General features: G+C 41.8%; 1 protein-coding gene and 1 long non-coding RNA gene across 10 annotated transcripts in view; one reads left to right on the top strand and one right to left on the bottom strand.

Annotated features, from left to right (window-relative positions):
* LOC147359396 (uncharacterized) overlaps positions 1-15892 on the top strand; it is a 414201-nt gene that overhangs the window by 145617 nt on the left and 252692 nt on the right. For 2 of the 6 annotated variants that reach the window (XR_015140774.1, XR_015140763.1), the window contains 2 exons: positions 1501-1572; positions 2372-2520. The exons of the other annotated variants lie outside the window; for them this stretch is intronic. This is a non-coding gene — a long non-coding RNA (uncharacterized LOC147359396). Of the gene's footprint in view, positions 1-1500; positions 1573-2371; positions 2521-15892 lie in introns of those variants that run through there. 6 annotated transcript variants of the gene reach the window in all.
* Positions 1-15892, bottom strand: part of CPA6 (carboxypeptidase A6) — a 296877-nt gene that overhangs the window by 122340 nt on the left and 158645 nt on the right. The window lies entirely within an intron of this gene.

The raw sequence follows: 15892 nt of genomic DNA, 5'->3' as shown, positions 1-15892 counted from the left end.
CACTCAGTGCTAACTTTAACTGATCCCCACTGCATTCTCTGAGGCACGATTTAAATGATTTATTCACTTTCCCTTCCTGGACTCAGTTATCCTTCCTGGAGCAGTCATCCTGGGCTGGAAGACTCCTCCATTTTTGAGGGTTGGGGAGCACACTGGTAATCTACCTCTCCAGTTCTCTCAGTATGGGAGAGCTCCTTACTGGTTCAGGTTACTTCTACTAAGTATAAGTTAGGGGTCCTAGGACTTTGCATAAAGCTTTATTTCCAGTACTTAAAATTGAAGGAATGATATAACTGCCCCAGAGGAGGTTATCCTCTTGTTGGCAGGACAAAATGTATGTATAAGAAACAAAACCATGCAATTAGTCTTGCTTCTAGGAGTAAAGCTTGCTGAAGTCTGCAGTGGTCAAACCCACATTTCTCTCTCTATTCTCTGCCTATTTCCCCGCCCTGGCCCCCCCCTTTTTTTTTGGCAGCCTGTGCTTTGGCTGGGATACAAACTGAGCAGTGGCTACTAAAGATAATTTTTTGGAGATATAGGACAGTACCTACGGTATTAGTTTATTTAATTCAGACTTCCTGCTTGTGCAAGGATTCACCCTTTTGCAAAACTGTATTCTTCTCTTACATGAGTGAGTTCTGACAATAGCACATAGAGCTGTATCAAATATACAGAATGTTCTTGTAACCATCACATCAGTAAAATGGTTATACCAATCAGTATCCATTAGAAGGGATCTGTGTCTGTTTCCAACCATTATCCCTGCATAAAGTGAATTTTCTCATTTAAAAAGGCTGAATTGAGCTCATTATATACACTAAGTATGAAGTCAGTGTCCAAAACTTTGGCTGCCTGATGTGAAAAATGGACTCATTGGAAAAGACCCTGATGCTGGGAAATATTGAGGGCAGGACAAGAAGGGAGTGACTGAGGATGAGATAGTTGGATGCCATCACTGACTCAATGGACATGAGTTCGAGCAAACTCAGGAGACTGTGAAGGACAGGGAAGCCTGGCGTGCTACATACAGTCCATGGGGTTACAAGGCGTTGGACACGACAGTGACTGAACAACAGCAAAACAAATGAAGTCAGTGTATTTTAATTAGTAATTAAAACTGCCAATATACTTTTATGAGTTTCTTCAGATGTAAAATGATCCATAAAGTGGCAACAAGCTCATCCTAAATAAACAATGATGAGAATAATCATTGCAAATCACAAAGGGTAATGCTGCCGTCCTCTGAAGGAATCTTATAAGAAGTATTTTGACTCAGTGTCAAAAAATGATTACTACCGAGAAATGAATTAAGAATCACAGTGTGGTCTCCAAATCATTTAGTATGTGACATTTGGTCAGATTGGTCATGCTATTCTAATTAAAGCTAGAGACAAATTTAAATCTGCACGACCCCGAAACAAATATGCTGGGTAATGGAGAGCAGGTGGGAGACAATTAGATCTGGGATCATGGTGTGTCTTTCTTTTTTTTTCCCCCCAGAGTATCTTGCTCTGCTGTTAGGTATGCTGTAAACTACTGCAGAATCCCCCTTAAAACCCAGATGTAGAGATGGTGAGTAAACACTTCAAAGGGGGAAGGCTGGAAGGATAATGGGACATAGAAAAACAAAACCAATGATAAAGTTTCTGTCAGCGGCATGTGATTAAAAAAACCCATACAGACCCATTAGTGTGCTTATTTCTGAGAATGACAATCACTTTGAAGTCTGTCCTTTGAGGCAGACCTCTGATGGGCTAAGGGGCTTCCCTGACTGCTGACATGATAGATCAAAGGAAGCTCCTTGCACTGCACACAAGGTGCAGGGCTACCATGAAACACCCTAGAAATGGAGCAGCAGAGGAGCTAATGGACATGGAGCCAAAGCATTAGTTGCTCAGTCCTGTCTGACTCTTTGCAGTCCCATGGACTTCAGGCCACCAGGCTCCTCTGTCTATGGAATTCTCCAGGCAAGAATACTGGAGTGGGTTGCCATGCCCTTCTCCAGAGGATCGTCCCTGCCCAGGGATCGAACCTGGGTCTCCTGCATTGCAGGCAGATCCTTTACTGTCTGAGCCACCAGGGAAGCCCCAAAGTACAAAAGCACTATTTTTTTTTTTTTGCTCCTAAAGGATAAACTGCTTTGAAAAAGACCTTTAGGACAGCAAATTCAATGGTGATTATTTGCCAAGTTGCTATTAGATTTGTTCCCCCCACCCCCAGGGGAAACAGAATGAACAAATCATTTGTATGTATCAGTCAACTGTGGGAATCTACTGAAAACATGGTTGACTTGTGAAGCAGATTTTTCTCAGGTACCTGTACTCTCAGGCAGATGAGCTCTGTCTCTAAGATGCCATCTCTACTTTGCCAGACTTTTCAAGAGTACCAGGCTCCTTGTGTGCCACTCTGAAGAAGGCCTCCTGCAAACACTTGGACAGCAAGAATCACCATGACAAGTGGACCCTTCCTTTGCTGTTGCCAAGACTAAATTAAACTTTCAGAGAGAATTTCATTCGTAAATGGTTGCAACTGATTCATGATTTTCATTTCTTTGCCAGACACACAAATGGCTTCTGAAAAGCCTTCTAGAGCAAAACTAAATCCTCATATCTGGATAAATAGCTCAAATCTCATGGAAGTAATAGCCAATCTTCCATTTCTTCTCCTGCTTGGTATTTTCCCAGGTCCCCCTTATGGCTTCAATGCCTCTACTCTTTAGTTTTCTTCTAGAAGAGGAGTATCTTCCTCCAAAGATAATGCTACATGGATGCACTGCCATCTGTCCTGACTTGGTGCTGCCCTCTGCTGACCTTGTGGTCATTTTCCCTCATGCACTGGGATGGGGCACTTCCTCATGGTGTGCAGTCAGTACCCCACCTGCAGACAATATTCTAGAAGCAAGACAACATTCTAGAAACATCCGTAATTGACACCTGAACCTTCACCATCTTGACTACAATGATCCAGATCTCCACTCCACTCCAGACATGCACTTTGAGGACATCTTATGACACTTCCAAAATCTTAACCACTCATGGACCACAACAGATCCTGAGCCATGCTTTCACCTTTCTGAGTTTTAATCTCATTTACATATTGAATCCCTAGATTCTATTGCTTTCTCCTGGTTTCCAGTTCCCTTGCAGCCTTCACTCTTTCTTTACCAAACCCTATATTGTGGTTGACAGCACTTACAATCACCTCACTATGTGACCTCATGCCACTGCACCCTTACCAGCCAACCCCAGCCCTGGACCAATGCTGCAGCTTACCTTCTCTATCCCTACACCCAGAGAGCCAGGGCTGCTGGAGAAGGGCAGGGAGTGTGTGGATTGGCTCTGCTGCAGGTTCTCCAGCCTCAGTAGGGTACTCAATGCTGCTCATCAAGCCTCTTTCATATTCATGTACTGACTGGAGAGATGATTAAAGGAGATGCCCAGGAATACTGGTGAGGCTCAGAGTTGTTCTTTACAAAGGAATGGCCACTGTTTGGAGCAAAAGGGTGGTTACTCCATGGGCTCCTCAATAACCTATACTGTAGCCTAGAAAGAAAAGTTGAGTTAGACTTCTTCATGGGTAATTTGAAATTTAAGAATGGAACTAAGTCATCAGCTGGGATGTGAAGAGACTGAAAGAGGAGCAGATTTGTAGATAGTAAGAGTCACAGTAATAATAATAGAGTCTTTCCCCTACACCATCTTTCTCACAAATGTGTATTATTTATTATTTAGACAACAGAGTAGACCAACCAGTGCAACTCCTCTCTCATATTGGGAATCAGATGAGTGGACCTGGCCAGGGCAGGTATAGGTCTTGTGGATGCTTACACAGTTTGAGGTAGTCTCTTAAAAAATGCAAAATTAACATGGTTCACAAAGGCAATCCAAGAATGTCTTAAAATCACTCTTCCTTTGTATTGGGCTACAGTCAAATCACTCTTCAGTTCAGTTCAGTCGCTTAGTCTTTGTGACCTCATGGACTGCAGCACACCAGGCCTCCCTGTCCAGTGCCAACTCCCGGAGTTTACTCAAACTCATGTCCATTGAGTCGGTGAGGTCATCTAACCATCTTTATCCTCTGTCGTCCCCTTCTCCTCCTGCCCCCAATCCCTCCCAGCATCAGGGTCTTTTCAAATGAGTCAGCTCTTTGCATCAGGTGGCCAAAGTATTGGAGTTTCAGCTTCAGCATCAGTCCTTCCAATGAATATTCAGGACTGATTTCCTTTAGGATTGACTGGTTTGATCTCCTTGCAGTCCAAGCGACTCTCAAGAGTCTTCTCCAACACCACAGTTCAAAAGCATCAATTCTTCAGTGCTCAGCTTTCTTTATAGTCCAACTCTCACATCCATACATGACCACTGGAAAAACCATAGCTTTGACTAGATGGGCCCTTGTTGGCAAAGTAATGTCTCTGCTTTTTAATATGCTATCTAGGTTGGTCATAATTTTTATTCCAAGGAGTAAGTGTCTTTTAATTTCATGGCCGCAGTCACCATCTGTAGTGATTTTGGAGCCCAGAAAAATAAAGTCAGCTACGGTTTCCACTGTTTCCCCATCTATTTGCCATGAAGTGATGGGACCAGATGCCATGATCTTCATTTTCTGAATGTTGAGTTTTAAGCCAACTTTTTCACTCTCCTCCACTTTCATCAGAGGCTCTTTAGTTCTTCTTCACTTTCTGCCATAAGGGTGGTGTCATCTGCATATCTGAGGTTATTGATATTTCTCCAGGCAATCTTCATTCCAGCTTGTGCTTTATCCAGCCCAGCATTTCACATGATGTACTCTGCATATAAGTTAAATAAGCAGGGTGACAATATACAGCCTTGACGTACTCCTTGTCCTATTTGGAACCAGTCTGTTCTTCCATGTCCAGTTCTAACTGTTGCTTCCTGACCTGCATACAGATTTCTCAAGAGGTAGGTCAGGTGGTCTGTGATTCCCATCTCTCTAAGAATTTTCGACAGTTTTTTGTGGTCCACATAGTCAAAGGCTTTGGTATAGTCAATATAGGAAAAGTAGGTGTTTTTCTGGAACTCTCTTGCTTTTTTGATGATTCAACAGATGGCAGTTTGATCTCTGGTTCCTTTGCCTTTTCTAAATCCAGCTTAAACAATTCTCAGAGGGCTCAAACAAAGCTTGTGCGCACCAGGACCCAGAGACCCCACAGAGACTGAGGCAGAACTCTGAGTGTCTCCTGTGGAGGTATGGGTCAGCAGAGGACTGCCACAGGGGCAGGGGCTCTGGGTGCAGCAAACATGTGTATGGCATAAGCCCCCTTAGAGGAGGTCGCCACTGAGCCCACCATACAGCCACCAGGACTTAGGCAGGACTAGGAAACAAACTCTTGGTGGGCACAAACAGAATCCTGTGTGCACCAGGACCCAGGGGAAAGAAGCAGTGACCCCACAAGAGACTGATCCAGATGCAAGTTTATAGTTGGCCTCAGGTAAATAACAGGGAGGGAACACAGCCCCATCCATCAACAGAAAATTGGATTAAAGATTTACTGAACATGGCCCTGCCCATCAGAACAGGACCCAGTTTCCCCCTCAGTCAGTCTCTCCCATCAGGAAACTTCCATAATCCTCATACCCTTCTTCATCAGAGGGCAGACAGACTGAAAACCACAATCACAGGAAACTAACCAATCTGATCACATGGACTACAGCCATGTCTAACTCAATGACACTATGAGCCATGCCCGTGTAGGGCCACCCAAGACAGATGGGTCATGGTGGAGAGTTCTGACAAAACGTAGTCTGCTGGAGAAGGGAATGGCAAACCACTTCAGTGTTCTTGCCTTGAGAACTCTGTGAACAGTATGAAAAGGCAAAAAGATAGGACACTGAAAGATGAACTCCCCAGGTCAGTAGGTGCCCAATATGCTACTGGAGATCAGTGGAGAAATAACTCCAGAAAGAATGAAGAGACGGAACCAAAGCAAAAATAACACCCAGTTGTGGATGTGACTGGTGATGGAAGTAAAGACCGATGCTGTAAAGAGCAATATTGCATAGGAACCTGGAATGTTAGGTCCAAGAATCAAGGCAAATTGGAAGTGGTCAAACAGGAGATGGCAAGAGTGAACATCGACATTTTAGGAATCAACGGACTAAAATGGACTGGAATGGGTGAATTTAACTCAGATGACCATTATATCAGTACTGTGGGCAAGAATCCCTTAGAAGAAATAGATTAGCCATCATAGTCAACAAAAGAATCCGAAATGCAGTACTTGGATGCAGTCTCAAAAATGACAGAATGGTCTGTTTGTTTCCAAGGCAAATCACTCTTTCGTGGCAACTACTAACTTACTGAAGAATATATAGTTTTGCTACAAAAACAATGGTTTCTTCAAGCTACTTAACTGAGTTAGTGGTAGTTTTGCAAAGCATATTGTCTGGAACCATGAGCCTTAATCAGGCCACGATATGCTAAGTATGCACTAGGATTTGCTATGATACAGTGGAAGGCGTAAGACATGTGACCTATCACATGAATATACTCACTGCTGGCAGAAGTGCTACAGATTCATGCTTTAAAAACACTACTTTTGATCATATATTGACACATATATATGGAATCTAGAAAGATGGTACTGATGAACCTATATGCAGGGCAGCAATGAAGATGCAGACATAGAGAACGAACTTGTGGACAAGGGTGGGGGGGGAAGGAAGGAGAGGGTGAAATGAAAGGAGAAAGTAACATGGACATATACACTACCATATGCAAAATAGATAGCCAAAGGAAACTTGCTGTATAACTCGGGGAACTCAAACTGGGGCTCTGTAACAACCTAGAGGGGTAGGAAAGGGTGGGGGTGGGAGGGAGGTACAAGAGAGAGGAGACATATGTACACCTATGGCTAATTCATGTTGATATATGGCAGAAATCAAAACAATATTGTAAAGCAATTATCCTTCAATTAAAAATAAATAAATTAAAAAAACACAAATTCTGAAAACACAGAAATTTTACTTTAGATGCTGCTCGTTCTAAGTCACTTCAGTCGTGTCCGACTCTGTGCGACCCCATAGACGGCAGCCCACCAGGCTCCCCCATCCCTGGGATTCTCCAGGCAAGAACACTGGAGTGGGTTGCCATTTCCTTCTCCAATGCATGAAAGTGAAAAGTGAAAGTGAAGTTGCTCAGTATTGTCCGACTCTTAGCAACCCCATGGATTGCAGCCTACCAGGCTCCTCTGTCCATGGGATTTTCCAGGCAAGAGTACTGGAGTGGGGTGCCATTGCCTTCTCTGACTTGACTAGATGGTTAAAAAAAAAAAAAAAGCAAATCTTATGCTTACAACTATGCATGTCTGATGACATGAAGACTATTCTATAGAGCAGAATCTGGCTTTACACATCTTATACCCCTTGAATCCTACTTCCAGTCCTGGACATTATAGGATGAGTTTGTATCACTTTACTTCACCTGTCACAGAGTCATTATGTTGGCAGAATGGGTTGAAAAAGACAGCTAACAAGTATAGATCAGGTAACTCAAGTCATATAAATATAATCCCACTTATACCGAACTAACGGAGAAGGCAATAGCACCCAACTTTAGCACTCTTGCCTGGAAAATCCTATGGACTGAGAAGCCTGGTGGGCCGTAGTCTATGGGGTTGCTAAGAGTCAGACATGACTGAGCAACTTCATTTTCACTTTTCACTTTCACGCATTGGAGAAGGAAATGGCAACCCACTCCAGTGTTCTTGCCTGGAGAATCCCAGGGACAGGGGAGCCTGGTGGGCTGCCATCTATGGGGTCGCACAGAGTTGGACATAACTGAAACGACTTGGCAGCAGCATCCTGAACTAAACATAACCCAAATTCTACCTCCCTTTAGATGGATCCTTCAAGAACCATGGCCCTTCCAAAGACAAGGAGGTAGGAGTGACAGAAGGAATGTTCAAGTGGATTGAAGCATTGGTCTCAAAAGATTAGTTAAAAATCTTGCTTTTCCAATACAGATGAGCATGGAATGCATCAGAAATAGGCTGTCCTTCACTATGAAAAACAGCATGGATGTTTCTCAGAAAACTAAAAATAGAACTACCATCAGTTCAGTCGCTCAGTCGTGTCCGACTCTTTGCGACCCCACGAATCGCAGCACGCCAGGCCTCCCTGTCCATCACCATCTCCCGGAGTTCACCCAAACTCATGTTCATTGAGTCAGTGATGCCATCCAGCCATCTCATCCTCTGTCGTCCCCTTCTCCTCCTGCCCCCAATCCCTCCCAGCATCAGAGTCTTTCCAATGAGTCAACTCTTCGCATGAGGTGGCCAAAGTACTGGAGTTTCAGCTTTAGCATCATTCCTTCCAAAGAAATCCCAGGGCTGATCTCCTTCAGAATGGACTGGTTGGATCTCCTTGCAGTCCAAGGGACTCTCAAGAGTCTTCTCCAACACCACAGTTCAAAAGCATCAATTCTGGTGCTCAGCTTTCTTCACAGTCCAACTCTCACATCCATACATGACCACTGGAAAAACTATAGCCTTGACCAGACGGACCTTTGTTGGCAAAGTAATATCTCTGCTTTTCAATATGCTATCTAGGTTGGTCATAACTTTTATTCCAAGGAGTAAGTGTCTTTTAATTTCATGGCCGAAGTCACCATCTGCAGTGATTTTGGAGCCCCCAAAAATAAAGTCTGACACTGTTTCCACTGTTTCCCCATCTATTTGCCATGAAGTGATGGGACCAGATGCCATGATCTTCATTTTCTGAATGTTGAGTTTGAAGCCAACTTTTTCACTCTCCTCTTTCACCTTCATCAAGAATGACCCAGCAATTCCCACTCCTGGGTATATATGTGAAAAAGTCAAGAATACCACTTCAAAAAGATGCACATATCCCAGTGTTCAGAGCAGCATAAATAATAACAATTACCAATATGTGGATGCAATCTAAGTGTCCATTGACAGATGAAAGGATAAAGAAGATGTGATATATATGTGCAGTGGAATACTACTGAGCCATAAAAGAAGAATGAAATTTTTCCATTTGCAGCAACATGGATGGACTTGGAGGGCGTTATGCTAAGTGAAATCAGTCAGAGAAAGACAAAAACTGTATGATGTCACCTATATGTGGAACCTAAAAAATATGACAAACAAATGAATATAACAAAAATGATGCAGACTCAGATACAGAGAACAAGCTAGTGATTACCAGTCACAGGGAGACATTATACGGGTAGTAGGGAGTACAAACTATTGGGTGTAAACAGGCCTAGGGAGGTATTGTGCACCACAGGAAATAAAGTCAATATTTTGTTTCAACTGTAAGTGGAAAGTAACCTTAAAATTGTATAAAAATTAAAAAAAAAAAAAAAGGCTATCATGTGAGCATGCTAAAGTTCACACTTTATTAACCTAACAGTAAGTTCATATTTGCATCTGAACTCATAAGGCTTGACTGGCATATAACTTGGAGGTTCCTATTTGGGAAGATGGGCTACTCTAATATTAATACTAATTAAAGAACAAGAATTTTCTTTATCCTCTTTGAAGATGACTTGAATAAGAGGTAGTGGAAATCCAAAGAGTAAAGATTAAAATGTTTTTTGAGTTAAATGGGATACTAAAATTTCTTGAGAGCAAAGGTAAAGAGATTAGCTTTAATCTGCTGCTAACTCTCACAAGAGAGTAACTTAATCCGGGGAGAGGCCAACCTGCTTACATATTAATAACATGAATGAGGAGTCGCCTGGTGTCATGCAGAGCTGCCTGCCTGTTTGCAGCTCCAGGGGTTAGTTCCCCACCTCAAACCTCTGGCCAGTAAATCATCTCAGGCCACCTGGGATAAGAAATACGTGGTAGCCGTGGATTGTCCACGCAGCACATCAACTCTCTGGAGGTGATAAAGCTGTCCCACCTAGAGCAGGGTCTGGCAAACTTTATGAAGGATCAAGTAGTAAACGTTTTAGGTTTTGCAGGCCATATGGCCTCTGTCGCATCTGCTCAAGTCTGCCATTGTGAAACCAACACACAAAGCCAAAGAATGAGCATGGCTCTGTTTCAATTAAACTTTGTGATGGATGCTGAAATCTAAATTGGGTGTAATTTTTATGTGTCACAAAATATTATTTTGCTTTGATTTTAACTTTTAGAGATATAAAAACCATTTATTTTTTATTTTGAGGGCTGTACAAAAACAGGTGGCCAGCCAGATTTTGCCCCAGACTATAGTTTTGTGATCTCTGTTCTTAAAACATTCTCAGGAAAGCTTTGGGATTCGACTCATGGCAGGTTTAGACAAACACCACTTTCCTGTTCTACATTTCTATGCAGACGGTATTTCTCAAGTTACAGGGAATACTGTGCTCCAGCTACTTGGTGGCATCATGCTGAAGATCTAAAACATCTGTGGGTCTCCTTCCTCAAAGTGCTCAACAGCAACACTGACATCTTCCTGATCCATGACATTTGATTGGCTACTGGTGGCTTAGCTTGGCTATTGCTTGGGGTCAAGAGCATATCTTATGGAAACACATTACCAGTTAGCATCATGGGCACAGACCCAGTTGGTACAATATCATTGGCACCCTCGATTGTCAACGTGGACTGGCCAGTTTTGCTATCTGTACCTGGTGTCCTCTTCCTGTCATTGTGCTCTTTATGGGTCCCTCTTATCATCATGAGTTTTGAAGTTCAAGAAGCTTTTTCACAGAAAGGATTAGTCTCAGTTGTTCTTTCATTAATGTTTAGTTAAGTTGCATAGGATGTGTGCATGTACGCCCAGTCATGTCTGACTCTTGGTGACCCTATGACTATCGCCTTTCAGGTTTCTCTGTCCATGGGATTCTCCAGGGAAGAATACTGGAGTGGGTTGCCATTTCCTTCTCTGAGGGATCTTCAGGATAAACATCCTTAAATAGTCTTTAGTTTATCCAGTGTGTTTAAATATTTTACATTGTATTTATAAATGTACTCAATGAATTTTATTTCAATGTCTGACCAGGCAAGTTTACTACTTAAACAGATAAGTCCTTTTTACATACTTGAACAATATAAATTAAACTTGTAAATTTTAATATAAACTATTAAACTTATAGAGACTAAAGTTCTTCCAAGCATTTTGCTATCATTTGAGTGTAAAGTCTTTTCCAACTTTTAACTTAAAATCAGAAGTCACCTATAATCAATCATACATTTTAATTGGAATCTTCCTAACTAATCCATTAAATTCTCTATCACATCAAACATTACAAGTAAGTAAATATCAGATACACACAGATTGCCCCAATGAATTTAACACCTACACCTAAACTTAAACCCCAAAGTACAGGCACTATGGGTCAATCCATGCTGTGCTATGCTAAGTCACTCAGTTGTGTCCTACTCTTTGAGACCCCATGGACTGTAGCCCACCAGGCTCCTCTGTCCATGGGAATCTCGAGGCAAGAATACTGGAGTGGGTTGCCATGTCCTCCTTCAAGGGATCTTCCAGACCCAGGTCTCTGTCTCTCACATCTCCTGAATTGGCAGGTGGGTTCTTTACCACTAGCACCACCTGGAAAGCTCCAGGTGGGTCAATCTACCTTCATTAATTCTTAATTATTTTTATGTTATCTTGAAAATGTTATCTTGTTGTGTTTTTGATGTGCATTTTTTGACCATTAATAAGGTTATGCTTTCTTAAAAATAACCTCAATTTTAAAGCAAAAAGATCTTACTTTTTAAATCAAGGGTTAGAAAAATATGTATAGCTCATTGCCAAATTTGGCCTGCTGCCTATTTTGGTATGACCCCAAGCTAGGAATGGTCTTTACGTTTTTAAAGATAAGTGGAAAAAGAAATAAAAGAAGATTTCAGAATCCATAAATAAAGTTTTATGGGAACACAGTTACGCTCATTTATTTAAGTATTATCTATGACGGTTTTTGGGCTAAGACGTCAGTGTTGAGTGTTTAAGACAGAGACCATATGGCCATCAAACCTAAAACATTTACTCTCCCGCGCACTTTACTGAAAGTTTGCTCCCTATTACCTCCCCACCCTCCTTGTTTTTTTTTAGAAGATGCAAGTCATGCTGTGTCTTGAATTTCAAAAACCCCAATAAAGGATCATTGTAGCAGAAAATTTTGCCTGAAGGGTGTTTGGGAACTAAGAGAAAAGAGCTTCTTTTAAAAGATTGTTTATCCTCATCCTCCATTTACCCAGAGAACAATAAACAGTAAAGGCTGAGGATAGGAAAGCAGGGAAGGGAAAGGGCAGAGAAGTGTTTTTTTTTGGGGGGGGGGTGTGTGTATAAGGACAGAGGTTCCCTCTCCCCCTCATCTACCATCTTTATTGTTGCTGTTCAGTCGCTCAGTCATGTCTGACTCTTTGCGACTCCATGGACTGAAGCATACCAGGCTTCCCTGTCCTTCACTATTTTCCTGGGTTTGCTCAAACTCATGTCCATTGTCATGTATAGATGTGAGAGATGGACTATAAAGAAGGCTGAGCACCGAAGAATTGATGCTTTTGAACTGTGGTGTTGGAGAAGACTCTGGAGAGTCCCTTGGACTGCAAAGAGATCAAACCAGTCCATCCTAAAGGAAATCAACCCTGAATATTCATTGGAAGGACTGATGTTGAAGCTGCAGCTCTAGTACTTTGGCCACCTGATGCAAAGAGCCAACTCATTAGAAAAAACTCCAATGCTGGGAAAGATTGAAGGCAGGAGGAGAAGGGGACAACAGAGGGCAAGATGGTTGGATGGCATCACTGACTCCATAGACATGAGTTTGAGCAAACTCCGGGAGATGGTGAAGGAGATGGCTGCAGTCCATGAGGTTGCAAAGAGTCAAACATGACTGAGCGACTGAACAACAGCAACAAATGTCCGTTGAGTCAGTGATGCCATCCAACCATCTCATCCTCTGTTGCCCCCTTCTCCTCCTGCCCTCAATCTTTCTCATCTATCCTCTCACCCACCCATCAACTAAGATGCAGGATCCAAGTGGAGCCGCCCTGCCCAATGGTGAGGGTGCTTCTCCCTGAGCCCAGGAAGTGTTCTAGAAGCTTAGGAATCCACAAGTTCACTTTTTAGACCCAGCTCTAAAGCTCACATGCAGGGGATTCTGCTTTTCCTTCCTAGCCGCCTATAGGACCATTCATCCATCTTCTCTGTATTTGGTTCCTCTTGCCTTGACAGATGGTTTTAATTAAGTATCTCAGCTAAGTCTTTCCCTGTGTAGCATCCCAAACTCCAGTTTAATCTGAACTTATGACTGTCCTGTCCTCATATCAGGAAGTCTTAAAATGTAGTATTTGCCTATATGTTTTTAATATGAAATACAGGCATATATTTGATTCATTGAGTTTACAATTTGGATTCTTAGCCTTTCCTCAGAAGCAATATTTCTACAGCATTTCTGGACCAAAATTAAAATCACAACAAACCGATGTGTCATCTAGACAAGAACAGAAAAGGTTCTGGCTCTTCCATTGCTGTTAGCTTTGCCTTTCAGTTACCTCATAAAAAGAATTGTTGAAATGCCTCCAGACTTTTAAGGAGTCCAGTTTTCATATTCCAGAAAATCTAAAGTCTTAAAACTAAAGAAACTTAGAGAAGGAAGGAGGAAAACATAAGATAGAAGATAAAAATTTGTATGGAAAGGAAAAATAAGCCTGAGGATTAAAATAAATGTAATTTCTAATTGCAACACTGAAATCATGGCAGGAATCCTATTAAGCCCCTTTCACTGCTTAAACAATACTTTAAAAGAGAGAAATAGCCAGTGAACGGGCAAAACTCAAAATGCCCCCCAAACAGAAAATTATTCTCAAAGAAAAATCAGAGTAATTTGTTGAGTCTGAATGTCAAGTGTTTCTTACTTTTTGAGTTTTCACTTTGGCTCAGCCTGAAGGTATGGTTTGTTTATCAAGATCATGAGTGATGGAGACCAGAAGCCAGAGCTAGATTAAAGACTGATGTTGGGATGTTGTAATTTTTGGGACTTGTACAAGGAAGCTTCAGGTATGTTAGCTTGGAATGTGGTAGTTTTATAAGGTTTGAAACATTTCTTTGGCTTATTTCAAAATTTCTGTAAGCCTGTTATTTATTTTGCTATTTGCAGTTTTAGTTTTTTGTAGTGAGAACATTTAAGATCTATCCTTTTAGCAAACTACTGAAATAGTGTCTGTCAAATCTTTAAAAAATGAAAAAGTCTATTTTTTAAAAAATAGATCTGATCAAAACTCCTCCACAAATAGTTCTAGGCAGCACAGTGCCCTCACTTTTAGAAGGAATTTGTGTGAATGAAATGATAGGTTTTCTAATGAATGAAATACCTTGTTGAGAGAAAGCTTCACAGAAGGAAAAGGGAATATATAGATAGACATTTAATATCAAAGCAAGGGCGTAGTTTATAGAAAATCAGATCTTTCATGGGGTGTGGGTGAGAGTTTTTCTAAACTTTTTCTGATCCTCAAATGTACCTTGTGAGATCTTTCAGGAGTTTCAGGGGCCATTTAATCATTTTTATGTTTCTTGCAATGAGGCTGAGACAGAGTTGTCAAGTTTTAAAAACATTTTTGCTGCAAAAGAATACACCAAGCCAAACATAGCGCTTAAAGAATTATTACAATGTGAAAAATCCATGTAACCATACCTAGGTTAAGAAACAAAACCTCAGTAGCACCCTAGGACCCCTAATGAAGACCCTTCCCCCAATTTTTATAGGAATCACTTTTTTGTTGTTGTTCATTTCTAGTTTTAATCATCTAACAAGACAATTCTTTCTAATTGTCTCACCTATTGTGTGGTCAAGTCCTTCAATATAGCTATTCTCTTACTCTCTGCAGAACCCCTGCTTGACCAGTCCCCACTTCACTCACACAATTATCCAACCCTCTTATTATAGGACTTAATAGGTAACTGCCTAAATGCTTGTACCGAGCCCTAGTGGCTAATTGTCCTGGTAATTGATGAGCCAACTTAACATCCATTCCCCTTATAAAAAGGGGCTTCCCTGGTAGCTCAGACAGTAAAGAATCTGCCTGCAATGCAGAAGACCCAGGTTTGATCCCTGGGTCAAGAATACACCTGGAGAAGGAAACGGTAACCCACTCCAGTATTTTTGACTGGAAAATTCCATGGACAGAGGAGCCTGGCTGGCTATAATCCATAGGGTTGCAAAGAGTTGGACACAACTGAGCAACTAACACCCCCCATATAAATGGTAGTCTCCTTCTCCAAAGATTGTGGTTATGTCCTGCCTGCCATTCATGGTGGGGTGTCGCTCCAAGACCTTTATTTGGACATGAAGATCCCAGGTCCAGTAAACTCCTGCTATCTCTGTCACTGTCTCTGGGCTCTTTCTTTGGTCTGGAGGCTGGGCCTATGGGGTATAGCCCCAGACCTATTCCTTGATGCTGTTTTTCAATATTCTTGTCATTTCTGGGATTAATTTTTTGTTTGTATGCTTGTTCTATTTTTTCTCTTCATTAGTTTGGAAGTTACACCTTCCCCTAAAGAACAGCCTCCAACATTTCCTTTAGTGAGTGTTGCTGATGAAGTCTTCCAATTTTGTCTGACATACTCCATCTTCATTCTCAGAAGATATCTTTTGCTGGGTTTGCACTTAAAGGTTGGCATTGATAAAGATAATTTATTATACAGGACCCACAAAATGGAGGCTGTCCCAGTGGCCTGACCCACATCACAAGTCTAGACTAAGTCAGCCCATACTCACTGGAAACACCTGTCAAGGAAAGCTAACATGATACTAATCATGGTCCTCTAACTAAGCTCTAGCTAGGTTACCTTTGTTGTTTAGCTACTGGGTTGTGTCTGACTCTTTGTGTCCCCATGGACTGTATAGCCTGCCAGGCTCTTCTGTTCATGGGATTTCTCAGACAAGAATACTGGATTGGGTTGCCATTTTCCTC

This window comes from Bos grunniens, chromosome 14 (genome assembly GCF_055505025.1).
Source record: "Bos grunniens cultivar Pamir isolate PY7600 chromosome 14, Bosgru_T2T1.0, whole genome shotgun sequence".
NCBI classification, from domain to species: Eukaryota; Metazoa; Chordata; class Mammalia; order Artiodactyla; family Bovidae; genus Bos; species Bos grunniens.
Note: the sequence above shows the minus strand (reverse complement) of the source record. Positions and strands in the feature narration are given on the sequence as shown.